Below are 15,587 nucleotides of genomic sequence, written 5' to 3'. Positions count from 1 at the left end.
ACATGGAACTAAACGTATCTCAAATGCTGAACAATAAAGGCATGAAAAACATTTTTTTAAATGTTCAGCATCTTTAGACATCAGGGAACTGCAAATAAAACTACTTTGAAATTTCTTCTTACTTCATTTAGAATGGCTAAGATGAAGAACACAACTGACCACAAATGCTTGTGTGGATTCAGAGAATGGAGACACTTATTTGGGACTGGTGGGAGTGCAAACTGGCTCAGCCACCATAGAAATTAGCATGGGGTTTCTCAAAAATCTGGAAAGAGATCTAGTATATGATCAATGTTTACTAGTCTTAGCTATATACACAAAGGAATCTATGTTCAGCTGCAGACATACCTGCTTATTCATATTTATTACTGCCTTATGCACAGCATACAGGAAGTAAGCACAGTATAGATGACCATCTATAGATGAAGGGATAATAAAATATATTATATTTATTTGGTGTGATATTACTTAGCTATTAAGAAAAATGAAATTATTCAATTTTCAAGTAAATGGATAGAGCTGAAGAATATTCATTCCGAGTGAGGTTCCTAGACCCAGAAAATCAAACGTCAAGTGTTTTCTCTAATTGTGAATGCTGGTTTTGAATTTTTGTATCAGTGACTTTATTTCAAATACTCCAGGAAATTTTATACAATTTTTGTGGATTGAAGTTTACTTTTTCCGTTCATTCAAAATTTTATTTTCATACATTATTTGGTTTCAGATACAGACCCTTCATACCTACATATTCAAGAATGGTTTTGTTGAATAATGATCATAATTATATAACTGGATATTTTTGTGGGACCAAAGAATTTCAGGTTAGGTGCTGTAAAATCAGAGGAAAATTGTCTTTTCATGAAACATACAATAGATATATTTAAAATGATGTGATCTCATTTACATATATTTTTTATATAACATAGACTGTTATACTCCCTGAAATAAACGTGTTTACTAGGTATGTTTTATTTTATACCCATGTATATTTCTATACATTTCTGAAAAGTTCAAACCAAACACAACTATGCCTTCCAATGATTATTATGAATCAATATGAATACTGTATCCTTCACCTACAAACTGAGATAAAGAAAGTGCACATGGCTCATTTGATCATTTTTAAGAAGTATGAACAGTTGTTCTTTAGGGTAGACAGTACTCAGAATTGCATTAATATTTTGTGTGTGTGAGGCAGAGGTCTCATTGCTGAAGCATGTTCATGGAATTTGATGGTGTGTGTGTGTAGTAGCAGGCAAAATTGTGTAAGTGGTAGTTGGATGAATATGTGTAGATCCAGAGAAGAAGTTGTCCTGTTCTTGTTCTATAAATTGAACTGACATGAGACAGGTTCTCTTACTACCTGGCAACGAGTGAGCCCAAGTCTTCCACTTCTTAACCCTACAGCACTTATGTGAGGATTGTAGCTTGTTATGGGGTTCAGGAGATTTGATCCGAGGCTCTTATGCATTCAAGCAGCTACTCTTATCTGTTGAGATATCTCTCCAGCTGTCTGGTAAACTGACAAGATGGTGCCAGGGCACTCCTAAGAACCGAGTTGAGAGCAAGTGTAGGCTCTGGTCTTTGGGTTACCCAGACAATTGTAGTGCATTCCACAGTAACATATCCAAGACCATTACGTGGGTTCCCAGAGAGAAACCTGGGGAATATGAGGTTTCTGCACAGAAGGTGGTTTTATTTTCTTATTTTATACAACATGCAGGAAAACAATGATCTTGGGTATATGTCTGAATGTGCTAGCACCTGCTACCAAATGACAAATAACATAACTAATAATGAACTTACTGTTCATGGGAAAAATGACAGAAATGTACTCCTCCATGTAAGATAGATTCCAAATAACAAAAACAGAAAAACAGGAAGGAAAACACAAAAACATTCCATGGAGTAAAAAAAAAACAAACAAACAAACAAAAAAAAAAAACAAATGTAAAAAGGAGAAAGCAGAAAACTATTTAATGATTTATATCATCTGACAGAATTATGTCATGCATTCTCTGAACTAAATAAAAAATGGCTTAAAGTTTTGACAACTGAATCAGGCTGTACATGGGATCGGGATCCTGATGTAGAAGCACAATTATTTCAGTTATGCAGCCTTGTGTACCGATAAATCATGACACTTGTGATGTTTTCTGAAGCACAGTGGAGACATACGTGATGCTACAATGCCTGTGGTTTTTGGCAACAACTACCCAGGTGTATAAAAGGCTGTGGATAAATGGTGACATTCAGACTCAAGAAACTTACTGCTGCACCAGTAATTCATTGCTACTCACTGATACCATGTGTTACTATGGCGGCTACTATGGAGGCCTGGGCTATGGTTATGGTGGCCTAGGCTACGGCTATGGTTGTGGCTATGGTTGTGGCTATGGTGGCTATGGTTATGGTGGCTACTGCCGCCCTCTGTGCTGTAGAAGGTACTGGTCCTATGGCTTCTTCTAAGGAGTTCCTACAACTACCCTGTCTGTTGGTTATAACCTGCTGTCTTACTGGAAGTGACTACAAGTTTTCTTACATCAGAAATTCCTTATTTCAAATTTCCCATTATACTAAACAGCCCATCTTATACTAACATTCTCATCTTCCTTCTCACCTTCAGTTGAACTGGATGACAGCTTACAGAGAAGTTCCTCATTGTCTACATAATGCCTTGTAAAATGAGAACAGGGGCAATTTCGAATTTTGTGTAAAAATACTTGCTTTTCAATAAACTATTTCATTAAAATACTTTCTTATACTTGTACCAAATATCTCCATCATTCTGGGACATATGTTTGTGTATTTGTGTCTAGTTTATCACATGTATGAGGTTGTTTGTGGATAAATGACAGAGAAGTAGAGGAGGAAGAGGGAGAAAATAAAGTAGGAGGGGAGGGATATATTTCTTTTCAACTTTCATCTATTGATGGAAATTTGGGCTGTTCTTTATTATCAAACATACAAAATTGCCTTTTTTATAATTAATTAACTTTGATTTTGTTATTAAATGGAACTTAACTTGATGAAGTATCATTTCCTACACTTTTTAAAATTTAGTTTTCATTTTTGTTTGTTTTTAACTAAATTTTTATTTTTATATTAATTACAGTTTATTCACTTTGTATCTCAGCTGTAGCCCCCTCTCATTCCCTTCCAATCTCACCCTTCCTCATCTCCTCCCATGCCCATCTCCAAGTCCACTTCTAGGGGAGGTCCTTCTTCCCTTTCATCTGACCTTAGCTCTTCATCTTCCTCTGTGCCCTGGAAAGGCTGCTCCTGCCACATGGGGAGGCAGTAAAAGAGCTAGCCACTGAATTCTTGTCTGAGACTGTCCCTGTTCCCATTACTAGAGAACTCACTTGGATACTGAGCTGCCATGGGTTACATCTGAGCAGGGGTTCTAGGTTTTATCCTTAGATGTTCCTTGGTTGGAGTATCAGTCTCAGAAAAGACCCCTATGCCCAGATATTTTGGTTCTGCTGCTCTCCTTGTGGAGCTCCTGTCTTCTCCAGACCTTACTATCTCCCCCTTCTTTCCTAAGATTCAGCTATACCACTTCTAGGTATATATAGAAAATATTCTCATGTACACAACAAGGATATGTGTTCAATCATGTTGATAACAGTTTTATTCATAGTAGGCAGAACCTGGAAACAACCCAGGTGTCCCTCAAAGGAGGAATGGATATAGAAATTGTGGTACATTTACACAGTAGAATACTACTCAGCAATTAAAAACAAGGAAATCATGGAATTTGCAGGCAAATGGTGGGAACTAGAAAAGATCATCCTGAGTGAGGTATCACAGAAACAGAAAGACACACATGGTATATACTCACTTATAAGTGGATACTAGACATATAATATAAGATAAACCTACAAAAATCTGTACATCTAAAGAAGCTAAGCAAGAAGGAGGACCCTGGGTAAGATGATCAATTCTCTCTCAGAAAGACAAACGGGATAGACATTGGAAGAAGGAGAAAATAGGAAACAAAACAGGAGCCTACCACAGAGGTCTTCTGAAAGACTTTAACCAGCAGAGTACCATCATTTTTTTTGAGAATTTTATAGAATATAATTTGATCATATTCACCTTGGACCCTTTTCCTCCCAAGTTTATATCTCTTACCTTACTCACCCAACTTTGTGCACTCTTTTAAAACAAAACAAAACCCCCTTAAAATCAAATAGAGTTTTGTGCCCATGTAATCTTGGTTAGATGGCTATCCAGTGAAGCTTTGTCTACCCATCAATGACTGCATCCTTAAAGAAAACTGACTCTTCCTCTCCAGAAACCATCAACTATCAATAGACCTCTATCCTGGGGTGAAAATTCATGACTGTGTCTATCTCTTTGCTGGAACTGTGTCAGGCCTCAGCCTGTGGAGGTCTTGTGAATGCTGTCTCTGCTGCTGTGAATTCACATGTACAACTGTCCTTCTCTGTCTAGAAAACATGATTTTCTGATATTTTTTATGACTCTTAGAATCTTTTTATTGCCCTTCTTCAACTGTATCTGATATTTGTGAAGATAGGCTGTGATACACTTGTGATTTTTAGGGATAGACATCTCTAGTCTCTTATTTTTGGTATTTTGATAATTTGGGGTTTCTCCTTGTTGATCACTATCTTCTGAAAAATGTTTCCATGATCAGGGTTGAGAAATATACTGATATACTTGTATATGATAAGCTATTAATTGTTATTAAATCCACACCTTTTCTATCATGAGAAACACCACAATGAATTTGGTAGTTGCAGACCTATCTTTGAGACTAAATTCTTTTGTCTTTTGTTAACTTTTCATAAGTACACTAAACAAGTTCTATGACTATTCTGACAGTAGTCTATACAATGTTTTCTGCAATGGCTGTTATCACACACATCCACAACTCATTCAGAGTTTCTTTTCCTTCCCTTGTTCTCTAACAACCATTCTCTCTCTGTAGCCATTTCATTATGGGAAGTCAGCTGGTGTTGTCACCCACAAGGCTCTTTCTCCCCTTTTAAATTCTTTGTGAATTTCATACAATATATTTTGATCATATTCACTCCCCAACCTTCTGTCTTTCTACCAAGTCTTCCCTCTCAACCCTGCTTTTGTTCTTTTTAGTTCCGTAAAATGTGTGCTGACCATATATAAATGGTTGTGTGACCTTAACTAGAGGGTAAAGGGGTCATATCTTTAAGAAAACTGACTCTCCCAATGACATAAGCAATCAGCTGCCAGTAGATCCTTCTATGGAGGAAGAACTTTGTGCTTACTTCCACTTTTTTGTGATAGAATTTTGTCAGGCAGATGTTTTGCATGTGCTGTTTCAACTGCTGTGGCTACTATATGAAAATGTTCTGCTATGTCCAGAGAACAGTTTCTTTTTAATCATCTACAGATTTTGGCTCTTAGAACTTTTCTGTTCCTGCTAAAATGATCTTTGAACCTTGGGGAGATAAAGTGTAATATAGATATCTTTCTATATTATATCTTCCTAGTGTTTTTTGCAGTATGTTATCTGTTATACCTTGATGGTTGTTAACTACCATCAAAAGTAGATTCTCTGATGAGAGTTTGGAGATGAACTAATTTATGGGTATAATGATATCATTGGGAGTCAATTTAATACTATAGTAATAGTAGAGTAGTACTATTAATAGAGTAGTAATGTTATCTGCCTTAATTCCTTGGCCTATTTATCCATAGGTTTTTAGCCCCAATAACAGTACCAGGTATGGGTTTCGTCTTGGGAAGCAGGACTGAAATGCAATCAGTGTTTGGTTACCTCTATGGCATTTGTTACCCTATCATATCAGGGTTAACATATGTTAACAGGTTAACATACCCTAACATATCAGGACTTGAAAGAACAATTCTCAATTTCATATGGATAAACAAAAAACCTAGAATTGCTAAAATCAACCCTGTACAAAAAAAAAGATCTTCTGGAGGTATCTCCATCCCTGATCTCAAGCTGTGTTATAGAGCAACTGTAGTAAAAACAGCATGGTACCAGCATAGAAACAGACTGGTGGATCAACAGAATAGAATTGGAGACCCAGAAATAAACCCACACACCGACAGATACTTGATTTTTGACAAAGAAGCCAAAACAATTCAATGGGAAAAGGTTGATGTTTTCATTCCCGCCCCTTTCCTGCAATATAAATTAAAGGATGTAATAATGACACCAAAGACCAAGTTCCTATACAAAGTATGTCATCAAATAAAATGAGTTCTCCTCTTGTTTGGCCTGCTAAACTAATGCACAGGTTACTCAGAAGATAAGAGGAAGACTGAGCTCTGGAGAGGGTTCTGGACCAAAAGCAGCAAGCAGAGGCATGGCTGCAGCCAGCCAGTGAACACACCTCAAAAGATGGCTTCGAACGCTGTTCAACTTTCCACACTTACATAGAAGTTACCTGACTCATCTTACTGTGACCAGTCAATGCATACATGGAAAACAATGCCATCAGGGACAAGAGAAGGCTGCCCACTTTTTCCATACCTTTTCAATACAGTACTTAAAGTTCAAGCTAAAGCAATAAGACAACTAAAGGACACTAAGGGGATACAAGCTGGAAAGAAAGAGGTCAAAGTGTTGCTATTCACAGATAAAATGATAGTATATGTAAGTGAGCACCAAGTTTCTACCAGAGAACTCCTACAGCTGATAAACACCTTCAGCAAAGTGGCTGGATACAAAATTAACTCAAAAAATCAGTAGCCCTTCTTTACACAAATGACAAATGGGCTAAGAAAGAAATTAAGGAAATAATACCCTTCACAATAGCCACAAATAACCAAACTAGTGAAAACCCTGTATGACAAGAACTTCACGTCTCAGAAGAGAGACACTGAAGAAGGTATAAGAAGATGAAAAGATATCCCATGCTCATGGATCATAGTAAAAGTGGACATTTTAGCAAAAGCAAATCTACAGATTTAATGCAATTCCCATCAAAATTCCAGCACAATTCTTTACAGATCTTGAAAGAACAATTCTCAACTCCATGTGGAAAAAATTATATCCTTTATCACAAGTTCTTGTATATTCATAGGTACAATAGAAGTCTTTAAGTTTCTTATGTTCCAAACATATTCGTATTTTTAAAATCTTATGTTATAATGAGACTAAAAGTTCTCTAAGCCTAGCACTCTAAATAAGGTCTGCATAATGGCACCTGAAATATGTTTTTGAAAGGATTACACATTACTTGTGTTTTCAAGTGGAGCTTACTCCACAGCATTTTCTGAAAACAACTCCACATTATTTCCTCTGTTTCTACTTTTTTTTTTTATTTACCACAGGAACATGAAACTTCTTAGGATATTTTCTTAGAAGCATTTCATGATAAATATTCCAATAAAAGGCTCTTTGCCAAAATTGAACAAGATTTGTTAAAGGAGGAGAAAGCCATATTATCTCAGAAAAGTAGAGGAACCATATGTGACTTTGGAATATGAAAGCTTTTATCTAAATCATGTATTACTCCCAAGATCCTTGCAGCTCTTCTGTCCTCTAACACTGGCCAGAGGATTTCCGGCCAGTGAAGGAGACACAATTCACTTGGTTTTTCCCTCCAGAATTTCTTGTAATTGAAGCATTTCTTTTCTGGATTATGGATAATATTTTCTTCTAAGTTCAATTAGCATCATATTGATATACACATACTATTATTAAGGATATGCGATTTATAAAACTATGCAAACTAATGCCAGAATTTTAATTATGTTGCAAAGCTAAATTTGTTTGATTTCTTTAGAGATTTCATTTTTTTTCTGGTTTTATTTTTTTTAATTATTATTTTTTTAATTTTTATTTTTTAAATATTCAACACAGGTTATTTATTTTGTATCCCAGCCATAGCCTTCTCCCTCAATCCCTCCCAATTCCACCTTCTCTCCTTCATCTCCTCCCTGTCCCTTTCCAAGTCCACTGCTAGGAGAGATCCTCCGCCCCTTCCATCTGACTGACCTTAGCTTATCAGGTATCTTCAGTACTGGCTGCAATGTCCTCCTCTGTGGCCTAGCAAGGCTGTTCCTCCATCGGGGGCAGGGAGGTAAAGGAGCCAGTCCTTGAGTTCATGTCAGAAATAGTTCCTGTTCCCCTTACTAGGGTACCCACTTGGATACTGAGCTACCATGGGCTACATCCAAGCAGGGCTTCTAGGTTATATCCAAACATGGTCCTTGGTTGAAGAAACAGTCTCATAGAGGACCCCCTTGCCCTGATATATTTTGTCCTTGTGGAGCTCCTGTCCTCTCCTGGACATATTATCTCTCCTTTTTATCATATGATTCCCTGCACTCCCAAAGGTTTGGTTATGAGTCTCAGCATCTGCTTTGATACACTGCTAGGTAGAGTCTTTCAGAGGCCCTCTGTGGTAGGCTCCTGTCTTGTTTCTTCTTTTCTCCTACTTCCTATGTCCATCCCTTTTGTCTTTCTAAGTGGGGATTGATCATCTTACCCCAGGTCCTCTTGTTTTTCTTCTTTAGGTGCACATATTTTAGTATATTTATCCTATCTCATAGGACTATATAAGTGAGTATATACCATGTGTGTCTTTCCGCTCCTGAGATATGTCACTCAGGATGATCTTTTCTAGATCCCACCATTTGCCTGCAAATTTCATGATTTCTTTGATTTTTTTTCCTTTTTAAAAATTTATTTATTTTTATATTAATCGCAGGTTATTTACTTTGTATCCCAGCCATAGCCCCTTCTCTCCTTCCCGCCCAATCCCACCCTCCTTCCCTCATGTTCTCCCTGCCCCTTTCCAAGTCCACTAATAGGGGAGGTCCTCCTCCCCTTCCATCTGACCCTAGCTTATTAGTGAGGTATCCCAAAAGCAGAAAGACACACATGGTTTATACTCACTTATATAGATCTATAAGATAGGATAAACATACTGAAATCTATATACCTAAAGAAGATAAACAAGAAAGAGGACTCGGGGTAAGATGACCAATCCTCACTTAGAAAGACAAATGGGATGGACATTGGATGTAGGATTTCCTTTTTTTAAATTGCTGAGTAGTATTCCATTGTGTAAAAGTACCACAATTTCTGTATCCATTCCTCTGCTGAGGGACATCTGGGTTGTTTCCAGGTTCTGGCTATTAAGAATAAAGCTGCTACAAACATGGTTGAGCAAATGTCCTTGTTGTGTACTTGAGCATTTTTTGGATATATGCCCAGGAGTGGTATGGCTGGATCTTGAGGTAGCACATTGCTAATTGTCTGAGAAAGCGCCAGTTTGATTTCCACAGTGGTTATACAAGTTTACATTCCCACCAGCAGTGGAGGAGGGTTCCCAATTCTCCACAACCTCTCCAGCACATATTGTCACTTGAGTTTTTAACCTTCACCATTCTACCATTCTGACAGGTGTAAAGTGGAATCTCAGGGACATTTTGATTTGCATCTTTCTGATGGCTAAGGACGTTGAGCATCTCTTTAGGTGTTTCTCTGCCATTCTATATTCCTCTACAGAGAATTCTCTGTTGAGCTCGTTACCCCATTTTTTAATTGGTTTGCTTAATTTATTGGTTTTTAATTTCTTTAGTTCTTTATATATTTTGGATATCAGCCCTCTGTCAGATATAGGGTTGGTGAAGATCTTTTCCTAGTCTGTAGGCTGTCGTTTTGTTCTAATTACAATGTCTTTTGCTTTACAGAAGCTTTTTCATTTTAAAGTGCTTAATTAAATACTTGTCAATAAAAATATTTGTGTAGTAAAAGGAAATAATAATTCCAGGCATGCAAACATGACCATACAGCTTTGTATGTAGGTGGTGACATGAGGTCCTCGTGTTAGTGTAGCATTTGCTCTTACTAAATCATCTCTCTAGTCCTCCCAGAGCAATGTTTATAGAGTCACATACACTTCATTGTCTGTATTGGGTAAAATAAGTGATGTGTGTTGTTGGAGGGATAGGATTATCTTGTGACTAAATGGTGCTTGCTAGATTAATAATTTACAAAAGTTTCTTTTACATTAAAATAATGTCAACATAATTTGTAAATAATACATTGATAGAAATTTAAGAAGAGATTATATGAATATTGTGAGGCAAATACAATCCATACATATTCTAACTCTAGAGGGTTGAGTTCACCACAAGAAAATAGCTCACAGAGTCAACTAAGCAGTGCTCATAAAGACTCACAGAGACTGAAGTGACAATCAGGGAGCCTTGTAAGGGTCTGAGCTAGACCCTCTACATATGTTACAGCTGTGTACCCTGGTGTTCTTGTGAGACTCCTAACAGTGGGAGTTGGTGCGTCTCTGACTCCATTGCCTACTCTTGAGACCCTCTTCCCTCTACCGGGCGGCCTTCTCCAGCCTTGATATGAGGGCATGTACCCTACTGTAGTGTAACTTGCTGTCCTGTGTTCGGTTGATAGCCCGGGGAGGTGTGCTCTTTTCTGAAGGGAAATAGAGGAGGAGTGGATTTGAGTGAGATGGGTGGTTGTGGGAAGTGACTTGGAGCAGCGGAAGGAGAAAAATTGTGCTTGAGATGTAATATATGTGAAAAGAATAATTAAAAATTAAAGAGTATTTAAAGAAATGTATTAAAAATGAGCAACAATTAGTTAAAAGTGACCCAAGACACAGCACACACTTTCTAAATTATCTTCTAGTGGACAATATAGAAGTATAAGAAATTATTTTATCCTGGTTCCTTATCAGAGAAATGTTAAGTCAACACACATTAAGAGTAGTAACCATCACAGGAAAGAAAGTAAATCATTTTTAATCATTCGCTACAGTGCAGACCAAGCGGAACTTTCAAAAAATATTTTTCTCAGCTTAATTCTATGACCCTGAGTCTGTGACCCTGAGCACTGAAGGAGCAAAAGAGAAACAAATATACCTACAAAAATGTGGATAGAAGGATTTACACCGGCACTGGTCATGACGGCTGAAACGCAGTAATCTCAAATGTCTGTGTATGAGACAAAGGCCTTGTGGAAAATTCAGATGAGAGAATAATAAAATTCCTAGTCCTGAATGGAAGCTTTCACCAACGTGGATTTTTAACAAAATCTGCATGCCATAGTATTTGTGTTACTTATATCTAAGAAGTTATTTTTCTTTACTGAGTTATATTCAAATTGCATATAGCTTAATGCTATATTTTTTCAGTCTGCTTATTGCTCTCCCTTAATGGTAAATTTAGAGCATCTATATTTTATATAAATTTGATATTTGAGAATGTCAATATGTCAGTTTGTAAACTGATTTCTATTTGTTTTATGTTTGTCTTTGATTTCTGGATTTGTTTCCCTGATTTTTAATATAATTGTTTTACTAACCCATATCATAAAATCTGGAAATTAAAGAGGATATTAGAAAAATATCCAGGATTTTAGAGAAAAATGAAATAAAATTATTTTACTGTTAATGAGGTTATAACATAATTTTTATAATGTCAGGTAAAATGGGATCTTATTCTCAGTGAGCCTATTTTTTAACGAATATAAACTTAATGTAGCTAAAATATCATTTGGAAAGGCATGTTTCTTATAATAAATAACTCCACATGATACTACTTATATTCTTATTTTATGTGAAATATATTAAATGTAAAAGAGAAATAAATTAATGCTTTTTAATAAAAATAGTTTGAATTCTCTGAAATATTAGATTGAATAGTTCCCCATGATTGCAAATGTAGCCTCATTAGAAATATGTTTAAAGCAGACAAACATAAAATGGGCTGTGTAGAAACAAAGAAATACGTTTCAGTTCTAATATTCAGAGTTCAAGTAGCCGAGAACAGAGACACCAGGTGGATTTGGTGATCAAAGGTCATCTTCTGCTACACACTAAGCTCAAGACTAGCCTGGATTCTGTGGGATTCTTTCTAAATCAGTCCACCACCAAGGAGAAGATAAAGTGAACAAATTAAGAGCAGAAAAAAATAGGCTCCCATTGTGGAAAGTACATTAATTCAGAGAAAGTAATTTAATTATTGTTTTTGATAACAGTATATGAAGAAAAGATTTTAGTATTTTGAGGATTTTATCAGTAGGAAAATGTTTATGGCATGCATACATTTGCATTAGTGTCACCTAGGAATACTATCTTTCCTTATCGGATTTTGGGAGGCAACTAGGTGGTTTTTCACAATCACTAATCAAAATTCAAAAGAGGGGCAGTCAAATCAAAGAGATTCACAATGAAAAAGAATCGAGGTTCAGGGATCTTTTCTGAGACTGATACTCCAACCCAGGACCATGCCTGGAGATAACCTAGAACCCCTGCACAGATGTAGTCCATGGCAGTTCAGTATCCAAGTGGGTTTCCGTAATAAGGGGAACAGGGACTGTCTCTGACATGAACTCAGTGGTTGGCTCTTTGATCACCTCCCCCTGAAGGAGGAACAGCCTTACCAGGTCACAGAGAAAGACAATGCAGCCAGTCCTGAAGAGACCTGATAGGGTAGGGTCAGATGGAAGAGGAGGAGGACCTCCCTTATCAGTGGCCTGGGGGAGGAGCATGGGAGGAAATGAGGGAGGGAGGGTAAGATTGGGAAGGGATGAGGAAGGGAGCTCTAGCAGGGATACAAAGTTAATAAACTGCAATAAATAAAAAAAATAAATTAAAAAATTTAACTTGAAAAATAGCCACAGAAACAAGGTAAGTGTGGTCTTTAATCTTCATCAAGGAATTATCTCTTTGTAACAGTGACCACTACAGAAAACCACAACCAATCAAAATGCAGAGTTGTGGAGCCCATGGATAGATGGATAAAACACTCCTGCACCTAAGGCTCAGGTGTCAGTGCAGAAAAAGGGATAGGAAGATTGTATGCAACAGAGGATGAAGGAATTTGATGTGTGATTGTATCAGATGCTGTTGTCATCCACAATATCTCACCAAAATGATTGCTCAAATATGAAGGAAAATAATTGTCTTTAAAACATCTGTATAGCATAGAGAAGCAGTGGTAGGTATTAAAAGACATATAAATAAAAGTCTTTATGGTTTGTTAGTAAGAACTGATTTTTGTTCCATTCATTTTTAGAAGCCTAATTATCACAAAAGGAGTTTCATTTCTCTCTGTTCTTTCTCTTTCCCAGAAACAAATGTACACATTGAACTTCTACAAACTTACAAGTACATTTGGAGACTATTGTTGACAATTAATGGGACTAGGAAAAGGCAATGAGTGCAACAATATGGTTTATTTAACAGCAAAAATTTATTTTATATATAAGTTGAGATCCAAGCCGATGTATTATACAAATTATTAAGTACATTTTAGAAGAAATACTTTTATGGACTGTCATAGTATATCATTGATAAAGATGAGACAAAGTGACAAGTTGAATTTCAACAAATAATAGAGAATATAGATAGTGTTTTGGAAGCCATTAAAATAATTCTGGTTTTAAGACACTTAGAGATACTTTGATTATCTGATTATAGTCCTGGTTGTACTGAGTAGGTATAGCAGGTGCAGAAACTCCTCAGTAGAAGCCACAGGACCAGTACCTTCTGCAACACAGTGGGCGGCAACAACCATAACCATAGCCTCCATAGCCACCATAGCCACTATAGCCACAGCCATAGCCATAGCCACAGCCACAACCATAGCCACAGCCTAGGCCACCATAGCCATAGCCCAGGCCTCCATAGTATCCGCCATAGTAACACATGGTGTCAGGAGTGGACTGTTCAGAGGAAGACAAGCAGTAGGTTCCTGGAATCAGGATGGGTGTCACCATCTGCCAAGGGCCTTTTATACACCTGGGTTGTTGTTGGGAAACCACAGGCACTGTGGTGTCACACATCTCTGCAGTGTGCTTCAGAAATCATCACGAGTGCTGTGAATTACTGGACACACAAGGCTGCATAGTTGAGATAATTATGCTCTTACCTCAGAATCCCATGTTCAAATCATGGAATCCCGTCAATTTTCAAGACTCTATAACATTCTTCCTTTAGCTTAGTGAACACATAGCATGTTTCTGTCAGGTGACATAAATCATTAAAGAGTTTCCTCCTTTTTACATTTGTTTGACATTCATTACTCCACAGAAAGGCCTTTGTGCTTTCTTTCTCTGGCTGTCATTGTTACTTTGTAATTAACTTATCTGTAGGAGAATATTTCTGAAGTCTCACTCATGAAGAATGAGCCATTTATTGCTTGTTATCTGTAACTGGTGGTAAGTGTTTATCTTATCTGAATTTATCTAGATTTTATTCCTAAGTACATCATTTTCCTGCATGTCATTTAATAACTATTGGAAGATAAAATTCCATTCTATGTGTAGAAACTGTACATAAGTGGGTGAGCAAACATTCAACTTTGATGGAGCTTAATTTTAAAATTATTTTCTATTCAATGATTTTGGCTTCTTTGTCAAAAATCAAGTATTCATAGGTGTGTGGGTTTATTTCTGGGTCTTCTATTCGGTTCCATTGATCCTCCTTTCTGTTTCTATGCCAATACCATGCAGTTTTTATTACTATTGCTCTGTAGTACAACTTAAGATCAGGGATGGAGTAACCTCCAGATGATCTGTTGTTGTACAGGATCATTTTGGAAATTCTGGGTTTTTTGTTTCTTCATATGTAGTTCAGAATATTTCTTTCAAGGTCTGTAAAGAATTAAGGTCGTATTTTGATGGGAATTGTGTTGAATCTGTAGATTGCTTTTGGCAGGATGGCCATGTCACTATGTTAATCCTACCAATCCATGAGCACTGGAGATCTTTCCATCTTATGATATCTTCTTCAGTTTCTTGAAGTTTTTTGTCAAACAGGTCTTTCACTTGCTTGGTTAGTGTCACCTCAGGGTACTTTATGTTATTGGTGGCTATTGTGAAGGGTGCTGTTTCCCTGATTTCTTTCTCAGCCCTTTTTTCTTTGGTATACAGGAGGACAGGAGCCTACCACAGAAGACTTATGAAAGACTCTACCTATCAGTGTATCAAAGCAGATACTGAGACTCATAACCAAACCTTCGGCAGAGTGCAGGGAATCATATGAAAGAAGGGGTAGTTAGTATAACCTGGAGAGGACAGGAGCTCCACAAGGACCAAATGTATCTGAGCACAGGGTTTTTTATGAGACTGTATCTCCAACCAAGGACCATGTATGGATATATCCTAGAACCCCTGCTCAGATGTAGCCCATGATAGGCCAGTATCCAAGTGGGTACCCTAAAAGGGGAACAGGGACTATTTCTGCCATGAACTCAATGGCTGGCTCTTTGACTTCCTCCCTGCCCCCAAGGGAGGAGTAGCCTTGCTAGGCCATGGAGGAGGAATTTTCAGCCAGTCTTGAGGAGCTGAAGAAGGGAGGGTGGGATTGGGAGGGAATGAGGGAGAGGGCTACAGCTGGGATATAGTTAATAAACTGTAACAAATATTAAAAAAATAAAAATTTAAAAAAAGAAAATGATGACTTCAAAGAAATAAAAATATATATTTTATTATTTTTAGGTATGCAGTTTTTGGCTGCATGTATGTCTGTGTATTATATGGGTGTAGTACCTGAAGATGTCAGCTGAGGATTATGGATACCCTAGAACTGGAGTTACAGTTTTGTGGTGTCTTGTGGTTGCTG

This window comes from Psammomys obesus, unplaced genomic scaffold (genome assembly GCF_907164565.1).
Source record: "Psammomys obesus unplaced genomic scaffold, mPsaObe1.curated_primary_1811, whole genome shotgun sequence".
In the NCBI taxonomy this organism is placed as follows: Eukaryota; Metazoa; Chordata; class Mammalia; order Rodentia; family Muridae; genus Psammomys; species Psammomys obesus.
The sequence above is the reverse complement of the archived record's forward strand: the minus strand, read 5'-3'. Positions refer to the sequence as shown.